Here is a 16,825-nt window from a genome sequence, read left to right as displayed (position 1 = left end):
ATAAAATGGTTTCACAAATAAATGATATGTTATAATCCGGTTTAAAAGCTATCTGGGTTTGGTGATACCCATTACCCGTTTATTTTCTTTATTATAAAATTGTTTCTTAATTATAAATAATATCTTTTTTTTTAAATAAAATAGGATATTAATTTTTAGTATATCCTAATTTTATAGGATTTTCATATCAAATATTTTATGAGGTTAATTTTTAATATAATGAGATGTTATAACCTGTTTAAGAGCTATCTGGGTTTGGTGAGACCTTTACCCGTGAATTCGGGTCAAATACGTGAAAAACCATCATTTACAAATAAAACAATCTGATGGCGAGAGAATGGTTGTTTTACATTTTTCGTTTTTTAATATTTATTTTTTGGATTTTAATTTTCTTTATTGTAATAAAGTTAATAATATACTTATGAAAGAGTTTCATAAAGAAATGATATGTTATAACTCGTTTAAAAGCTATCTGGATTTGGTGACCCGTGACCAGCTTATGTTTTTTACTATAAAATTGTTTATTAATTATAAATAATATCTTTTTCTTTTTAAATTGGATATTAAATTTTAGTATATCTCTATTTTATAGGATTTTCATATCAAATAATTGGTAAGATTAATTTTTAATTCAATGAGATGTTATAACCCGTTTAAGAGCTATTTGGTTTTGGTAAGACCTATACCCATGAATTTGGGTTAAATCAATGAGAGGTCTCTATTTAAAAATCAAGCAATCTGGTGAGTTTTCCATAAAAGAGGGGAGCGACCACATCACGACACGTAGGATTTTAGGGGTTTCGTCTATATATATTATAGATTTATCTTAGATGTTGATTTTTATTAAAAAAAACAAAACTAAATTTTAAGATAGTTAAGAAATTAAGGAAATGAAAAGAGCAAAATTGTTCTTTTCTCAAATGATGTGACTTTGCGGCTCAAGACTATGAGGTTACTCGGTTGAGATTTTTTTTTCTCCGTCTAGTTTGATCGGAGCACGTTATTTTATACCATCACAGCTTTAAAAAAAATTGCTTGAGATTCACCTTTCATGTTTCTTGACTTTGATCTACATAGTCGGATGAAATATGAAATCCGGGATTACCAGCCCAAAAATGCGATTTTCAATACAAATATAAAAGCACATAACATACATAATAAAATTGTTTAATATTTACAAAACTAAATTAAGAACTCAGAAAATTTTTTATCTTTGACTAGCAAACATGTAAAGAAAATTATAAAATCTGCTAATGTATTGAAAATGCAATGTATCCTCTGTGTTCAACAAAGCGAATTTTGAGTTACTTGATTTAATAGAATGTAGTTATTTGAATTCGGTTCGACTCTGAAACATTTCATTTTTACATAGTAAAAAAATTAAAATTCAATAAAAAAAAACTGATAGTTTTACCATGAAATATAGGTGAATAATACAAACAATAATTATATTCAACTGTTGTGCTTTTATTTCTTTACACTTGAAAGAGAATAAATGAATGAATCAAGAAATGATTACAAGAGTAATTTCCAAAGCATAAAAAAAAGAAGTAGTCGGTGTTGAAAACAATTACGAAAGCGTACCACAAATCCTCCGTATGACTCCTTCCTGACCGGTTAATGGTCTAATTTCACTCATCTTTACCATTGCAGCAGCAAAATCCGACTTGAACTTTGAAGGATTGTTGTTGTATTCCCTAACAATGTCATCTGTTGATCCACCACTAAACAACACTTGATCCGATTCAAGAATACCCTTCTTTTGTATCAAGTTCTTGAAGTAGTTGTAATCAAACGAATTTGGTGTCACCAAATCAAGTGGTGCAAGATTTCCGTTTCCATCATTTATAGGGCAACCACGTCTACGTGTGCTTGCAAATCCTGCATCAATGTCTGATCCATTACTGTATATCCTATCACGGAACACGAAGCATTGAGCTTGCCCGATAGCATGAGCTTCTACATTGATACGACCTCCAATATTAGCATACATTTTGTTTTTAAACAAAGATAACAAATGAAACTAGTTGGTAATAAAGTACCTGACAATGCAAACCATGTCACGAGCACTAAGTTTGTTATCAACAAATGTTTTAATAAGTGAGTCTAGCGGCGCTTTAAAACTAGGAAGACTGGTTTCTGCTAGAACAAGTGTAGGTCTCGAAAATGGATCCGACAACGAACGGCTTTGTTCGTGATAAGTGCTCGAGACGAATATAACGATAAAATAAAGGAACGATCTCGTAACCGGTACAAAAGATTCATAATATTAAACGAACCGATCCCACCCAAGGTGAGCTCCCCTTGGGTGGTTGTTTACACCATCAAAAACACACACATAAATGAAGACAACATTGTAGGTCCCGATGTCGGGTGGATCTAACAATGTTCTTGGATCAACCTAACTTAGTGCTAGCGAAAATCACACTAAGCCACCTAAGAGGTCTAGGATCTTGAGATATTATTTTCGGGTATAGTGAGAGAGAGAGAGAGAAACGAGAGAAAGTTAGATAGAGTAAGTGTATGAAAGTTAGAGAATTTGGCAAAAGGTCCTTGTTTCTCATGTCATGCTCCCTATTTATAGAGGAGCATGCATGAGAAATGGTTTTATTTCCAAACTACCCAATGGGCTAGATTACAAGTTTTTCCCTTGGGCCATTTCCCTTGGGCCATTACATACAAAATGAACTACTAAAGCCCAAAACATAATAAACCAATACAAAAGACTAATCATAAACAAATTGGGCCTAACAATCTCCCTCTAGTCTTTAGTATTGGAACCCGTCGGTGTCGTAGACCAAACATTCATCCTCGGATAGTGGAGTTCAACAAGTATTCGGACGAACTTGTTGAAGGCTTCAACTATCCGGTCTGTATTCTGACGACCCAAATCCTCAGCGGTTCCCAGTGGTGAGTTGTAAAGCTTCTTGACATCTTCTATGTGTAGTCTCATTAGCTCATGCTCATCAAACACTCGAATCTCGTGCATGTCACGGCAATGGATGACGGCCTCACCGGTTTTATTATCAAACTCCCAATCAATAAAATCTCGGACAGTGTTTGGAAGATAGGGCTCGCCATGATATATCTCATGACAGTCTTTTGGCGCCATGTACCTCCACATAATACGGGGCTCTCCGGTAGTTGGGTCTATTTCTCTTGGGTTCTTGTACTGGCGACCCTTATTCACTTCAAAATCTTTGTAGTTCTCTTCTGATTGACGATAAAGTTGAGTGGTGACCCATCCTTTGGGTGTGTCGTCATACTCACCACGTCCCAGAGCTTTTGATAGATAGCGGAGGTCTAGTTCTGGCAACGACTTCAGCTCGTGGTGGTTAAGATAAATAAGGTCTCCACTGTATCTTCTGATGGCCCAAACACTGTTCCGCTTATCATACTTCGCATAAACAATCAGCGAATCGTCATGATAAGGGTAGTTGAGCATGCGGGCACACGCACGACTTGACAAAATGTGTGACTTTCTCTTCTTCTTTGGTGGTTGGTGTGTCAAGTTGGCGGTTGGATCAGTTGTGGGAGCTTGTGAGGTCAGAACTTGAGCTGGAGGAGTGTCTGGATTTGGCGAGTAGTTGAGAAAGTCTTCTTCCACTGCCTCTTCCTATCACCCTTTTCGTAAGCATAATCAGGCTCATCAGCAATCTTTAACACCCTTCTAATAACCCCTTCCGTAATCGTCAATTCATTCCCAGCAACCTTTGTGGTAAAAGACAGAGAATCATCAGCAATCTTGGCAAACGCCTAGAAGTCCAAAACCCATTTGTAATAAACAGTTGGGTCGGCAGAGATAGCATGTGCAAGGGGTGATTGCTTAAGCCCCATGACCATAGACGTGAACACTTTGTCCCCTTTAGATTTTGGAATCTCAAGGGCACAAAATTGATTATAACCAAGGATTAAGTCCAAAACAGTCCAGGAGTCCAAACAGTCCATTGGTCCAAAACAGTTCAGTAGCCTCAGTCCAATCCTTCTGAAAAATTCTCTAAGTGTAAGTTTTTCGCATGGCCTTAATTTCGCATCGCATGGTCATGCGAAGCGAAACAGATGGTTGTTTCGCATCGCATGGTCATGCGAAGCGAAACACATTTCATGCGAAAAACTTAAACTTATCCATCTTTCATTCCTTTTCTTTCCTTGGGTGTCACCTAGACACAAATTATATTTCTGGAGAGTTTGAAGGCAAACCCCTTTGATTTACTTGGTCAACTTGACCCATGAAACTTCGAACAACCCTAGATCTACAAACTTTATACAAACAGACCTAAAATTAAAATCTAATGATGAATAACAAGATCTTAGAGGCCTAAAAACAGTTTATAAACATAAAAGCAACACAATTTATGATGATCTATCTCCAGATCTAGCCGACGGTTCATATGAACCACCGCCTTGATCTGTGTGAACCCAGAGAGTAAGAGGAATGGAGGAATCATGGTGTTTTGATGATATACCGAGGGTGTTGGATCTGGATTCAATGTCATAGTTGATAATGAGGGCCGGATTGTTGATGATTTAGAAAGTAAATTAGGGTTTGAGATGAAAGGATGAAAGAGAAGAGAGAGTGTGAAAACTGAAACGTTTGGTGAATAGTGAAAGTGATTTTGGTGACCCATATATATAGGGTCAGCCTATCTCGCAATAAGGTTAAAACATCACGAGTATTCACCGAAAATACACTCTCGGTCATCGGTCTTTAAAAATATTTGCATTTTCAAACCCCGAAAAACATTTACCCACCGAATCCGAGCACTTGTCTATTTGTTTGATTTTTCTTTTGTCGGTCCGTGACCGTTAACGTTTGCAAGATCGATATCTTTGTCAAAGTAAAAACAAAATAAACGAATACAATAAAAATAAAAAATAAAATTAAAATAAAATAAAATTAAATTAAAAATAAAACTTAAAATATTAAATTGTACAAGTACTTAACATTTTAGAAAACAAAATAAACTAAAACAAAACAAAAGAAAATTTAAAACATTTTGAAGTTAAAGATAATATTGAATTAATTTACATAGTTATTTTCTTTGATTAATTTACAAAGAACGATCCCGACATGGAATCATATTGATTTGCACAGCCCTAGATCATGTTTCCATTTTGAAATTATTATGACACAAATTCATCATTGACTGTAGATATTGTCCGTTTGTTTAACTTGACAAATGTTTTGGTGTTAACATGATACATTTGAGGTTCAATTAGGCACGGTACTTATGTGGTCCCCACTTAATCAGACATGTTACTGATTCCATCATATCTCGGGCCTAGTTTGTGTTGACATATCACCTCAACTTGACTTAAACCTTTCTTAGTTGATCACAGTACTCTTATTAACATACTTGACGCTTTATACTTTGTACACTAGACACTTTGTGTTTTGCACACTTGACTCGATCTAGAAAAGTTAAAATAAAGCAGAAGATTCAGGGCATTAACAATCAGATCTTGTATGACTACAAACAAAGAAAGTCCAAGGCTTGAATCAAAATAAATGAAGAAATAAAGCAGAATTAAAAATCCTAAATGACTCTTTTTCTTGATTTTTCATTTTGTTTTTCTGTTTTTCTTTTTCTTTTCTTGACTCTTTTGTTTTTCTTTTTCTTGCCTTTCCATCAGGCTTTTCTTGACTCAAATAGACACTTATTTCATAAGACGACTGTGATCAGGTAAAAACAGGCTTGGGTATGACATGTGTAATTACATTTCATCCTTCATGAATATGACTTCACGGAATCATGCAACCGCTTCTTAAACGTATAGCCACTAGCAACGGCAGTAGTTTTAGTTTATATCGCCCAACACTTACTTGTTTGTCATGCCTATTTACACATCAATGAATGACTTTGTAGTCTTTTGTTCTACTCTTTTGACGTGCTAGGATCAATACATACCAATGTACTATCACTTTCCAAATGGTCGGATCAAATTCTTAAAATTTAAAAATTTTAATTATCCGACTCCCTCTAAGCAGGAGGCTCCCTCTAAACGGGACAATTCCTTTTAGATTTTCTTAAAAGTAATATAAAATATTTTTGTTAAGTCAAGTGACTTGATTTTTGGTTTTTCTAAGAATAAATTTAAAATCTTTTTGGTGAGTTAAAGTTAACTCATTTTCTCCCTCTAAAATTGTGACATATTTTAAAAATATTTACAATTTTAAAATTTAAAAGATAAAATTTACTCAAAAGAAATCATGCCCAACGACTCAACGAGAAACAAAAATCGGGCACGATTAAAAGCTTTGGTAAAGAGACCTGCAAAGTTATAGTCCGTATGGACCCTTTTTATGTTCACAAGCTTAAGATCAAAACAATCACGAATAAAGTGTATTCGGATGTCGATGTGCTTAGTTTTAGTGTGCTGGACCGGGTTTTTAACAATAGCAACAGCCGCCTCATTATCACATTTGATTGTTGTATCATAGAAGTTCAAACCGTAATCCAGCAGCTGATGCTGGATCCATATCACTTGAGAACAGCAGCTGGATGCGGCAATGTACTCGGCTTCTACTGTGGAGGTGGACACGGTGACTTGTTTCTTGCACTGCCATGAGATCAATAGGTCTCCCAGGAATTGACATCCACCCAATGTTGATTTTCTGTCCAAGTTGCATCCCCCATAATCACTATCGGTGTAAGCATGAAGTTCCAAGGGAGACTCCTTGGGATACCAAAGACCCAACCGTGGTCTTCCCTTCAAGTATCTGAAAATACGCTTGACAGCAGTCATATGGGATTCTCTCGGGTCAGACTGATATCTGGCACACTGACAAACATGGAACATGATGTCTGGTCTGCTTGCAGTGAGATACATCATGGAACCAATCATTGACCTATAAAGGTGTTGATCGACTGGTTTTCCTGATGGATCAGGAGCGAGAACAGGTTGCGTAGCGATCGGTGTCACGTAGGCTGTTGAGTCCTTGAATCCAAATTTCTGAACAATGTCATGAACGTACTTTTCTTGGTGGATTAAAGTCTCGTCCTTCTTTTGTTCAACTTGTAAGCCCAGGAAGAAAGTCATCTCCCCTAAAGAACTCATTTCAAATCGCTTCTGCATACTCTCTGAAAACTCCTTGCACAGATTCTCATTCGTGGACCCGAAGATAATGTTATCAACATACACTTGAACGAGAATTAAATCACTCTTAACCTTCTTGACAAAGAGAGTTTGATCGACGATTCCTCTCTTGTATCCATTTTTTACTAAATGATCGGCCAGTGTGGCATACCATGCACGAGGTGCTTGGTGAAGACCATAAAGTGCTTTGTCAAGACGGTAAACGTGATCAGGATGATTTGGATCTTCAAAACCTGGAGGTTGACTGACGGTAGATCTCTTCTTTTACTTTCCCGTACAAGAAAGAAGTCTTCACATCCATTTGATACACTTTTGAAGTTCATGTACAAGGCATATGCCAGAAAGATACGAATTGCTTCCAATCTGGCTACCGGTGCATAGACTTCATCGTAATCAAGACCTTGACGTTGCCAAAAACCTTGTACACAAGCCGGGCTTTATTCCTTATGATCACCCCCTTGTCATCTTTCTTATTTTGGAACACCCATTTCGTTCTGATTGGCTTCTTATTTTATGGCTTCTTCACCAGCCTCCAAACATTCAACTTCTTGAACTATAACCTTGCATGGCTTCAACCCAAGAGTTCTCTTTCAGTGCAACTTTGTAGTCCTTGGGTTCCACCTGTGAAATAAAACAAGTAAAAAGACATCTGTTAATAGTACCAGAGGTGCTGCATGTTTGGATGCCAGCGGACGGATCTCCAATGATATTCTCAGTCGGATGTCGACGATGGATCGGTAATTGTGGAATTTTCTCGACTGGTTTTGCCTCAAGCTGGATGGTCAGGCTCTTTATGGAATGAAAAACAGTGGTCGCAGGGACAGAGGCACTTGGTTGAGGATCATTTCCAGCTTCTTCTTGATCAACCAAGTGTTTTGGAGCAATGGGACCTTCCCATAGGTTTTCATAGAATGGCACCACAACGACCGGAACAGAAGTTGAGTCGGTGTTACCAGAAGCTTCATTCGGACTTGGATCAACCTGCACATTTGATGCATCAACCTCCATTGCAGGACCTTGATTTTCTTCTTTTGAGGGAGGTGTGGGACAGATTCCACCACACTTGGTTCTGCAGGAGGTTGCTCTGCTTGTTCAACATGAACATTTTCTTCGTTGTCGGCTGACACATATGAATCAGTATCTGAATCAGTGATGTCTTCAACAACGGGCATTTTGGTGGTGTCAGCAGAGAGCTGCACATTATTGACCAGGGCTGGTTGATTAGCCGCTAGTTGTTCATTAAGTATAGGTGCAACAACTATATTAACATCTCCAAGATCTCTTAATACAGCATGCATCAGGATAGATTGATCATCAGCAGGTTGAAGTGGTGCAGAAACAACAGGGGAATTCGTTGGCACAACTGGGGCCACATACATCCCACGAAACTGCTTGAACAATCTTTCATAATCAAACATCCAGTCAAGACCATTGTGTGCATCAGTAGGGTTCAATTCTTGCCAATCAATGTTGAAAGACTCCAAGATCACTCTTGTTTTCTTGTTGTAGACCCAATAAGCACTTTTGTCAGCAGAATAACCAACAAAGTAGCACTTATCCGCCTTTTCAGCAAACTTGGAGGTTGTTCCAGCATTGGTTTGGAGTATGGTGCAGGGACATCCAAACGTTCTGAAGAAATTCACCCTTGGCTTCGTTCCATAGAAGACTTCATAAGGAGTCTTGTTTAGTCTCTTATTCAGAAGCACACGATTCTGGGTAAAGCAAGCTGCGTTGATGGCTTCACCCCAGAAGATCAATGGAAGTTTGGAATATGACAGCATAGTTCGAGCGTCTTCAACCAACGTACGGTTTCGTCGTTCAGCCACCCCATTCTGTTCGGGAGTGTAAGGTGCACTGAATTGACAAAGAATTCCCTTGTTGTAACAGAATTCATCCACCACTTTGTTGCAAAACTCCGTTCCGTTATCACTTCTGATACACTTCACCTTCTTTTCAGTTTGATTCTCAACCAGCACGATAAACCTAAGCAGAAATTGCGATGTCTTATCCTTGTGCCCTAAAAGAAATGTCTAACTGAAATGCGAAAAATCGTCAGTAATAACAAGACAATAGGCTTTTCGACCTATTGCCATTGGTTGAATTGGACCGAAGAGGTCGATGTGCAACAGCTGTAGAGTGGAATTTATGGAATTGACAGTCTTGGGACTGTGAGGGAGTTTGTGCTGTTTGCATTTAGAGCAGGATAAACATTTTTCAGCAAAATGAAAAGATTTTATTGGTAAACCCCTCACATGATCACCTTTAACCAACTTATTCAAGTTCTTAAAGTTGACGTGACCCAAGCATCGATGCTATAGAGATGAATCGTTCTCCGAGGCCTTGGACATCAAACAAGAAGCAGAACGCATGGAATAGTTGCTTCTCATGTCCAGAATATAAGCATCGTTGTGCCTCGGAGTACGCAACATGATCCACTCCTCAGGGACTTTAAAACCTGGTTTCAATATAAGACATTCATGTTCTGTAAACAGGGTTGAGAATTTCTTATCACAAATTTGAGATACGCTGAGCAGGTTGTGGTTGAGCTGTTCCACCAGGTTGACCTCGTCAAAAGTCAAAGTGCCATTTGAGACCTTTCCTTGCTTGGTTATCTCTCCTCCAATGTCACCGGCAAAAGAAATGTGCCGCCGTCGAATGGTTTGATGTCAAACAACAGCGACTCGTCTCCTGTCATGTGTCAGGTGCAGCCATTGTCTAAGTACCAAATACTGTTGACAAGCCTTCCAGGCTGACCCTACACATATGAACAACCAGTTTGCGGAGGGTTTCCCGAGACGCACTTGTCTCGGGAAAATTAAACACAAAATCACCAAGTTTAATTTTATGATTTCTGAAAATATACTCTTTTGGTGAGTCAGAATCTGAAGAGCAGTCCCTCGAGGAATTAGAATTATGATTTCCTTGGTTTTGAAACAGTTTTCTGGACTGCCTTCGTTTTGGTTTAGGCTTAACCACACAATCCTCTTGATTTGCCTTAGTGAAAACCTTTGAAGGGTTCTTGGCCTTTTCAGCTTCAGACCCCTTAGCTAACCTCTTCCTTTATCTTTGGGTTAGCCAGAAAGGTTTCTTGGGTTTCTCAGTTCTTTTGGGTCTGAAATCCGTCTCACTGGCTGAAGTATAAGTTTGGTTAGACATTTTCTTAGTTTGAGCAAGAAACTTAGAAAATGTCTGACCGAACTTACTATTGAAGTCTCTTTGTTGCCTATGCCAGTTTTTGCAGTGTCTTGCAAGATGAGACGGATTACCACAAACAAAGAAACATTTTCTTTGGTTACAGTTATAGATATCTTGGTCACTGAGATATGTGGGATGAAATGATGTGATAGGGTTAACATGTCTGTATCCTGTGTCTGTCTGATAATGATGAACATTTGAAAATTTTGAGGCAAAATAATTTGAATGCCTAGGTTTCTATTGAGAATAGTAATAGTTATTATCAACCTGATCATAGTATTGAGAACTATTGATATAATTTGTATTTTTTGAAAATGAGGTTTTCTTTGGTGGCACATATTTACAGGAAGTGTTTGGTTGTTCATTTTCAAAACTCAATTTCTCTTTTACTGAGTTCTCAACATTATGATCAATTAATGAGCACCTAGGACTGGTCTGTTCATCAACCTTGACTTCAATAGTTTCATCAAAAATAGTGTCACATTCTGAATCAGAAGAAGAACATTCACTTTCATTACAAAAATTTGTACAGCTTTCATCACTAGAAGTTTCACAAAATACAGCTTTTGATCCTGACATCAAACTTCTTAACATTGATTCACACACTTTATTACAGACAGGATTGTTAATTGTTTTTGTTAGACCCACACAAGACTCAAAATGGGGTTCTAACTCTCCTTTTGGCTTACAACCCTGGTAACCTTCCCACAATCACCATTTACATCACCTGCTCCACAAGACACATTGACGTTAGACTTATCAGATGATGGAATTGGAGCAGCTGATGGAGAGGTAGCAGAAACAACTTTCACTGGCTTTGGTACTTTACCAATTCCATATGCCATTTCTTCAACAGAAGAAGTATTATAGCTAAAGTGGGGCAAACTAGTATAATTATCATTCATCGGTGGAGGTACCGCTGAACAATCATATCCTAGCCCCGCTTTAACTTTAGTACTTCTTTGTGCTCCGATAAGATCATCTAATTTCTCAGATGATGTTTCAAATCTTTCAACTTGTTTTTCCTTTTCTCTTTTATCAGAAGCATCAAGTTTTAATTCTCAATTTCATCTTTTAACTCATTAATTATATTTTTATAATAGATGACATCTTGCTCCTTTATAAAATTCTTAAGTTAAAGATTTGCCACGTCATCATGATGAGTTTTTATCTTTTCAACATAGATCTTGTCAGCTTTAACATATTCAGCATTTAATTGACGAAGTTTTTCATTTTCTTTCAAAACTTTGTCTTGATGATATCTATAATATGTCACCTTATTTATGAAAGCTTGAGTACAAAGATTGTGATTTACCTCATCAATGGGTGATTCATCAGAACTTGCAGCTGCGGATGTGGATGCTTCCTCGTTTGTCGTGAAAGCCATGCTTGCCATGTTGAGAGGATTCTGCAGCTCTTGAAATTGATCATTCCAATCTATACCAACTTGGACCTCCGTTTGGGAGACAAGGGCCCTTGTGTTTGAGCTTGAGTTACCCTTGTGTGGATGATTTCCAATTCTTTGAGCTGGGCTGCTTGGCTTATGCACCTCATGCTTCTTTCCAGCCGCTTTGCTATTTTCTTCCTCTGTCACCTCGGTCAAACGAATATCATTGGCTGGCTTTGAAGGATTCGTGCATTCTCGTGAAAAGTGACCCATCTCACCGCAGTTGTAACACCGTAGCTTTGACTTGTCAAACCCGATCCTTTTCCTATCAAAATCCTTGAAGCTGTCTTTCCCATACATCTTCATGAAGTTTATGGATGTTTGCACGGCCATTGCCATTTGGTACTTGATATCCATCTTTTCAAGATCCTTTTGATTGATGTCTCTCAGATCCCCAATCTCAAATTGAGGTGGCAATAGATTTCCTTGCATCAACTCTTCATGGCTTGACAGAAAAGCATGAACTATAGCGATGTTTGATTCATTCAACAAGGGTAGTGCTTCACAGAAACTGGAGCTTTTGTTTGGCTGACTCTTTGATGAAATTCCATGGGCCTTTAATGCTTTCTCAACTACACTGTCAACTGCCTTTTGAAATGAGCTAGGCTCAGATGATCCAGATTGCCTTCCCGTTGAGATAAAGGCAGTAGTCTGTGGAGGAACACTTGATGAGTACTTTGGAGTAGACACAGGGTACACATTCTGCCAGGGTTTTGCTAATAAAAGCAGTTGGCATTGAAGATGCAGTACTCATCCCAGCTTAATTCAGAGAACTCAGATGATTATTCATTCTCATTTGCTCGTCCATTTCAAATGACTTGATGGTTGAGATCAAATCGGAGTTTGTCATGGCGTTCAAATTTGTGGTTCTCTTGATTGTAATTGTGTTGGTACTCCAGCTGTATGGCAGAGAATTTATCAACTTATGATTGACCTCAGAGTTGGTGATGTTGACACTTGCAGCTCTGACTCTTACCATTAATTTCTCAAATCTTTTCACCAAATCCAACACAGCTTCACCTTGACGATGATTGAACATGTTGAATTCTTCTTTCAATAGGGCTTTCTTGTTTTGCCTAATTTCAGCATTTCCTTCAACCTTCTCAACAAGAGCATCCCATAAACCCTTGGCAGTTCTATGTTCTTGTAGAGTCTCAGTAATCTCATTTGAAAGACAAACTGTCAAAGTGAGATATGCCTTCTTGTCTTATTCCAACAAAGTCCTATCATTATCATCATAATTTTCAGGAGTTTTTAGTTGTTCCCCAGCCTGAGTGACAGTCAATGGAACATGAGGACCTTGTTCAAAGCATCTCATTAAGTCAGAGTCAGTCAATGAGATAAAGTTCATGAACCTCCATTGAAGTTGGCAAAATTATCCTCTAAGGTCATGAATTTTGGAGGTTTTTGAGGTGTTTCCACTTGGTTTTCCAATAGCAAATACCCCTTCAACAGCTCAGAATCAGTGCTAGCCATGGTCTTAGCAGTCTCAAACACTTAACAGTCTTCAAACAGTTCAAATTTCAAAAACAGTCAACTTTTTCGCGCGAAAAAGTCTTTCACGCTAAGCGAAAAAGATTTTCCAAGCGAAGCGAAAAACTTGTGCGAGATGAACAGTGATGTGAAGAGAAATTCATTATGCGAAGCGAAACGCCAAGCGAAGCGAAAACCCAAGTGATGCGAAAATCCAGATGAAGCGAAAAAGTTTGTTATGCGAAAAAGTTTAGTTTTCTAGAAACAATCTTATTAGGGATTCGTTCACCTAATCTGTTAGTACTAGATCAAGGGTTGGTACACTAACTTTCATGCCATGCGAAGCGAAAAAGTTAACTTGTCATTTTAACAGATTCTCGATCCCGTAACACCAATTTTAACACTTTTAATCCCACAAATTTTAGATCTAAGGCAAGTATACTTTATATTTTCACCCAAGAACACAATCTAAGTCATGTTTATCAACTAGAAACCGATTCTTTTTGTGTTTTTTTTCCTTGTTTTTGATGTTTTTGTGAACTTTCTTGTCAATAACACTTCTTTTCTTCTTCTCAAGATCAAAACCCAAGGTTGTGATCCAAAAACCCTCAACTAGTGAGCCGAAGCTCTGATTCAAATTGTAGGTCCCGATGTCGGGTGGATCTAACAATGTTCTTGGGTCAACCTAACTTAGTGCTAGCGGAAATCACACTAAGCCACCTAAGAGGTCTCGGATCTTGAGATATTATTTTTAGGTATAGTGTGAGAGAGAGAAGCGAGAGAAAGTTAGAGAGAGTAATAGTATGAAAGTTAGAGAATTTAGCAAAAGGTCATTGTTTCTCATGTCATGCTCTCTATTTATAGAGGAGCATGCATGAGAAATGGTTTTATTTCCAAACTACCCAATGGGCTATATTACAAGATTTTCCCTTGGGCCATTTCCCTTGGGCAATTATATACAAAATGAACTACTAAAGCTCAAAACATAATACCAATACAAAAGACTAATCATAAACAAAATGGGCCTAACAAACATGTCACATTTATAGCAAAAAAAACATTCTAGAAGCATTCCCGTTGAAGTTAAACGCCCGTCGAAGTTCTCGTCTCGTGTCCGGATTTCTTGTCCACTTTAATTATTAACTTGACCATAAATATATAGCGGGTTTCGTACTTTGATATCGCAAGTCACATTTTTGGCCCTACAACAAGGCTAGCCGTAGTTGAGTCTCTTATTCCAAGCTTCACAGACCATGATGGACCACCAACCATTTCTGATGCATGACGAGCGGCCACAGTTAGTACATCCGCACATGATATAACTCCAGGACAGAGCTTTTCAATCTCAGATTTTTCCGCCTCTATCACTTCATAACCTCTTACTGAACCCTTATTAGGCAATGCATTCTTTTCACTTATGATCGAAGGACCATCATCTAACAAGATTGATGCGTCACAACCCTACATAAAATGTTACCAAAACTGTTACAATCTAATGTAATTACCATATGCCATGCATGTTAAGCATATACACGTTTAAGTTGATTAGTACCTAAAAAAAGTAGTCATGGAAATGGAGGCGAAGGATGGAAGCCGCCATGCGACGTTCACGTGATATAGCTTTTCTGATGGTAGTCCTGATCGTACGTAGTGCATTGGGGCATGAACTGTCACAGCCCCGACCCCTATACCCCGGGAGGGGAGCCGTGAACGTTGAGTGGTGGTATCGATGTTTATTAAAATAATTTGCAGTGGAATATTTCATCAGAACCGTAGTTAGGAAAATTAATCAGAGTTATAAAAACACCATAATTCTTATTTCATAAATTGGGATAAAAAAACCCCATTTTTATACAAACATATGTTTTATAGGGATAAACCCTAATTTACAAAACACGTTTCTTTATTCTGGTGACAAGCCACTTATTTAAGTTGGAAGCCTACAGGCATCATTCCTTTGTCTCTAACAAGTCACCTGAAACATGTTTAAAAATATTTGATCAGCAGGAAATACTGGTGAGTACATTCATTTATAAATGACACATTTTACAGTTACAGCATTAAGATGTTTTTACATCTGCCTGCTTACAAATTACCGAAATGTACTTGTCACTCGACCGTATCTGTGACTATGGTCATATTACTTATTGGCTAACACTTGTCCAATAAGGAACGTGGAAAGCCCAGTAGGCAAGCCTTGTATACAAAACCCCACAATACCAGTAGTAACCATCCCGTAAGTCTACAGAGACTTAATCACTGTAATGTATTTAAAATCGTTTGAAAATAATTGGACTATCTGTCATGAGTTTAATGGATTTAGAAAAGCATCATGACAGCATTGGAAAATCAGTTGTCTCACGCAAATGTGAGCTGTGCAAACTCGAATGTCTCACCTTGCAACTTTATATTTAACAAGCCTTCTGATGTTAAGCACCTAGATTAAGCACAATGTAGTATATCTATATTAGTTTAAACCCATAATTATAACGATAATCACGAGACATGAAACTTTACACGATGGCACAATGTCATACCTTGTTAAGGTAGAGCTTTTGGATTCGTGATATAAGTTCCTTTCGATCGGAGAGGTACCGTTACAATTACTCGGGTATAATACCAGTTTTTAAGAAGAGAGAAAATTTTTGAATGAGTTGTGAAGTCCAGATTTCTGCCCTATTTATACTTGAATTTGAGCATCTTCGCGTATCGCGAAGGAATCTTCGCGTATCGCGAAGTTGCAGTAAGGTTGTCTAGTCAGCCCTAGCTATGCCACGTGGCTCGACACGTGTCAGGTGACGTGCCAATGCTGCGTAACTTTTACGCGCCATTAAAGCGCCACATTGCGCCCATCGCACTTTGCCCGAGCCCGTGCGCGTCGGGTGCTTCGCACCCTCCGCTGGACTACTGGGTGTGATTTGGCACATAAGAATATTATCATGTGAACTCTCTTCCTTATGAAGAGCTTACAAATTTTGTAATCTAGCGATGTGGGACAAGAGTTAGAAATCCTATTTATACCATGGTGGAAGCCTTTCATTTTCTTCCCTCCACCAATGTGGGATGGAATTTTCCTTTATATTTTCCATTCTTCCTTTTACTTCTTCTCTTTTCTTTCTTATTTCTTCATTTCTTTCTTTGATTATTTTATTCTTTATTATGGTTTGTTATATGAACCGTCGTAGAATGTAGACGACAACTGTGCTTCACATGGTGTATTGTAAGTGATAGAAAAAACTAGCAAGAATAAGGTATGTGTAATAATACTTGGGAAAGCCATTTGAGTTAGGGTGTTTTGGTTTCTTTGAATTGGTATGAATGTATGATGTAAATGAAAGGGCAAGTTGGTGGAGATTTATAGCTAGTGTTTGGGGTATGTAAATCGTGTGGTAAAGGTTTCTTTGTTTGATCAACAGTTGTATAATATACAATGTTCTGACTTTGTTCTCTTGTTGCTGGCTGATGCATGGAAGCTGGCTCAACAAAATATTTATTTGACTTTTTCATCAAGTCAATAAAGTTAACTACCTAATCTCCTTATTAAAAAATTAAAATTGTAACGTAAAACATGTATCCAATGCCAGCTAGTAGTGTATTAAAACAAACAGCAAT

The 16,825-nt window shown here is 37.9% G+C and overlaps 1 pseudogene; it reads right to left on the bottom strand.

Annotated features, from left to right (window-relative positions):
- Positions 1–1,570: 1,570 nt before the first annotated feature.
- Positions 1,571–16,493, bottom strand: LOC143540969 (lignin-forming anionic peroxidase-like; annotated as a pseudogene).
- Between the last annotated feature and the right edge of the window lie 332 nt (positions 16,494–16,825).

This window comes from Bidens hawaiensis, unplaced genomic scaffold (genome assembly GCF_021521415.1).
Source record: "Bidens hawaiensis isolate Kalapana, Puna unplaced genomic scaffold, B.hawaiensis_p1.1 tig00012418_1, whole genome shotgun sequence".
NCBI classification, from domain to species: domain Eukaryota; kingdom Viridiplantae; phylum Streptophyta; class Magnoliopsida; order Asterales; family Asteraceae; genus Bidens; species Bidens hawaiensis.
Note: the sequence above shows the minus strand (reverse complement) of the source record. Positions and strands in the feature narration are given on the sequence as shown.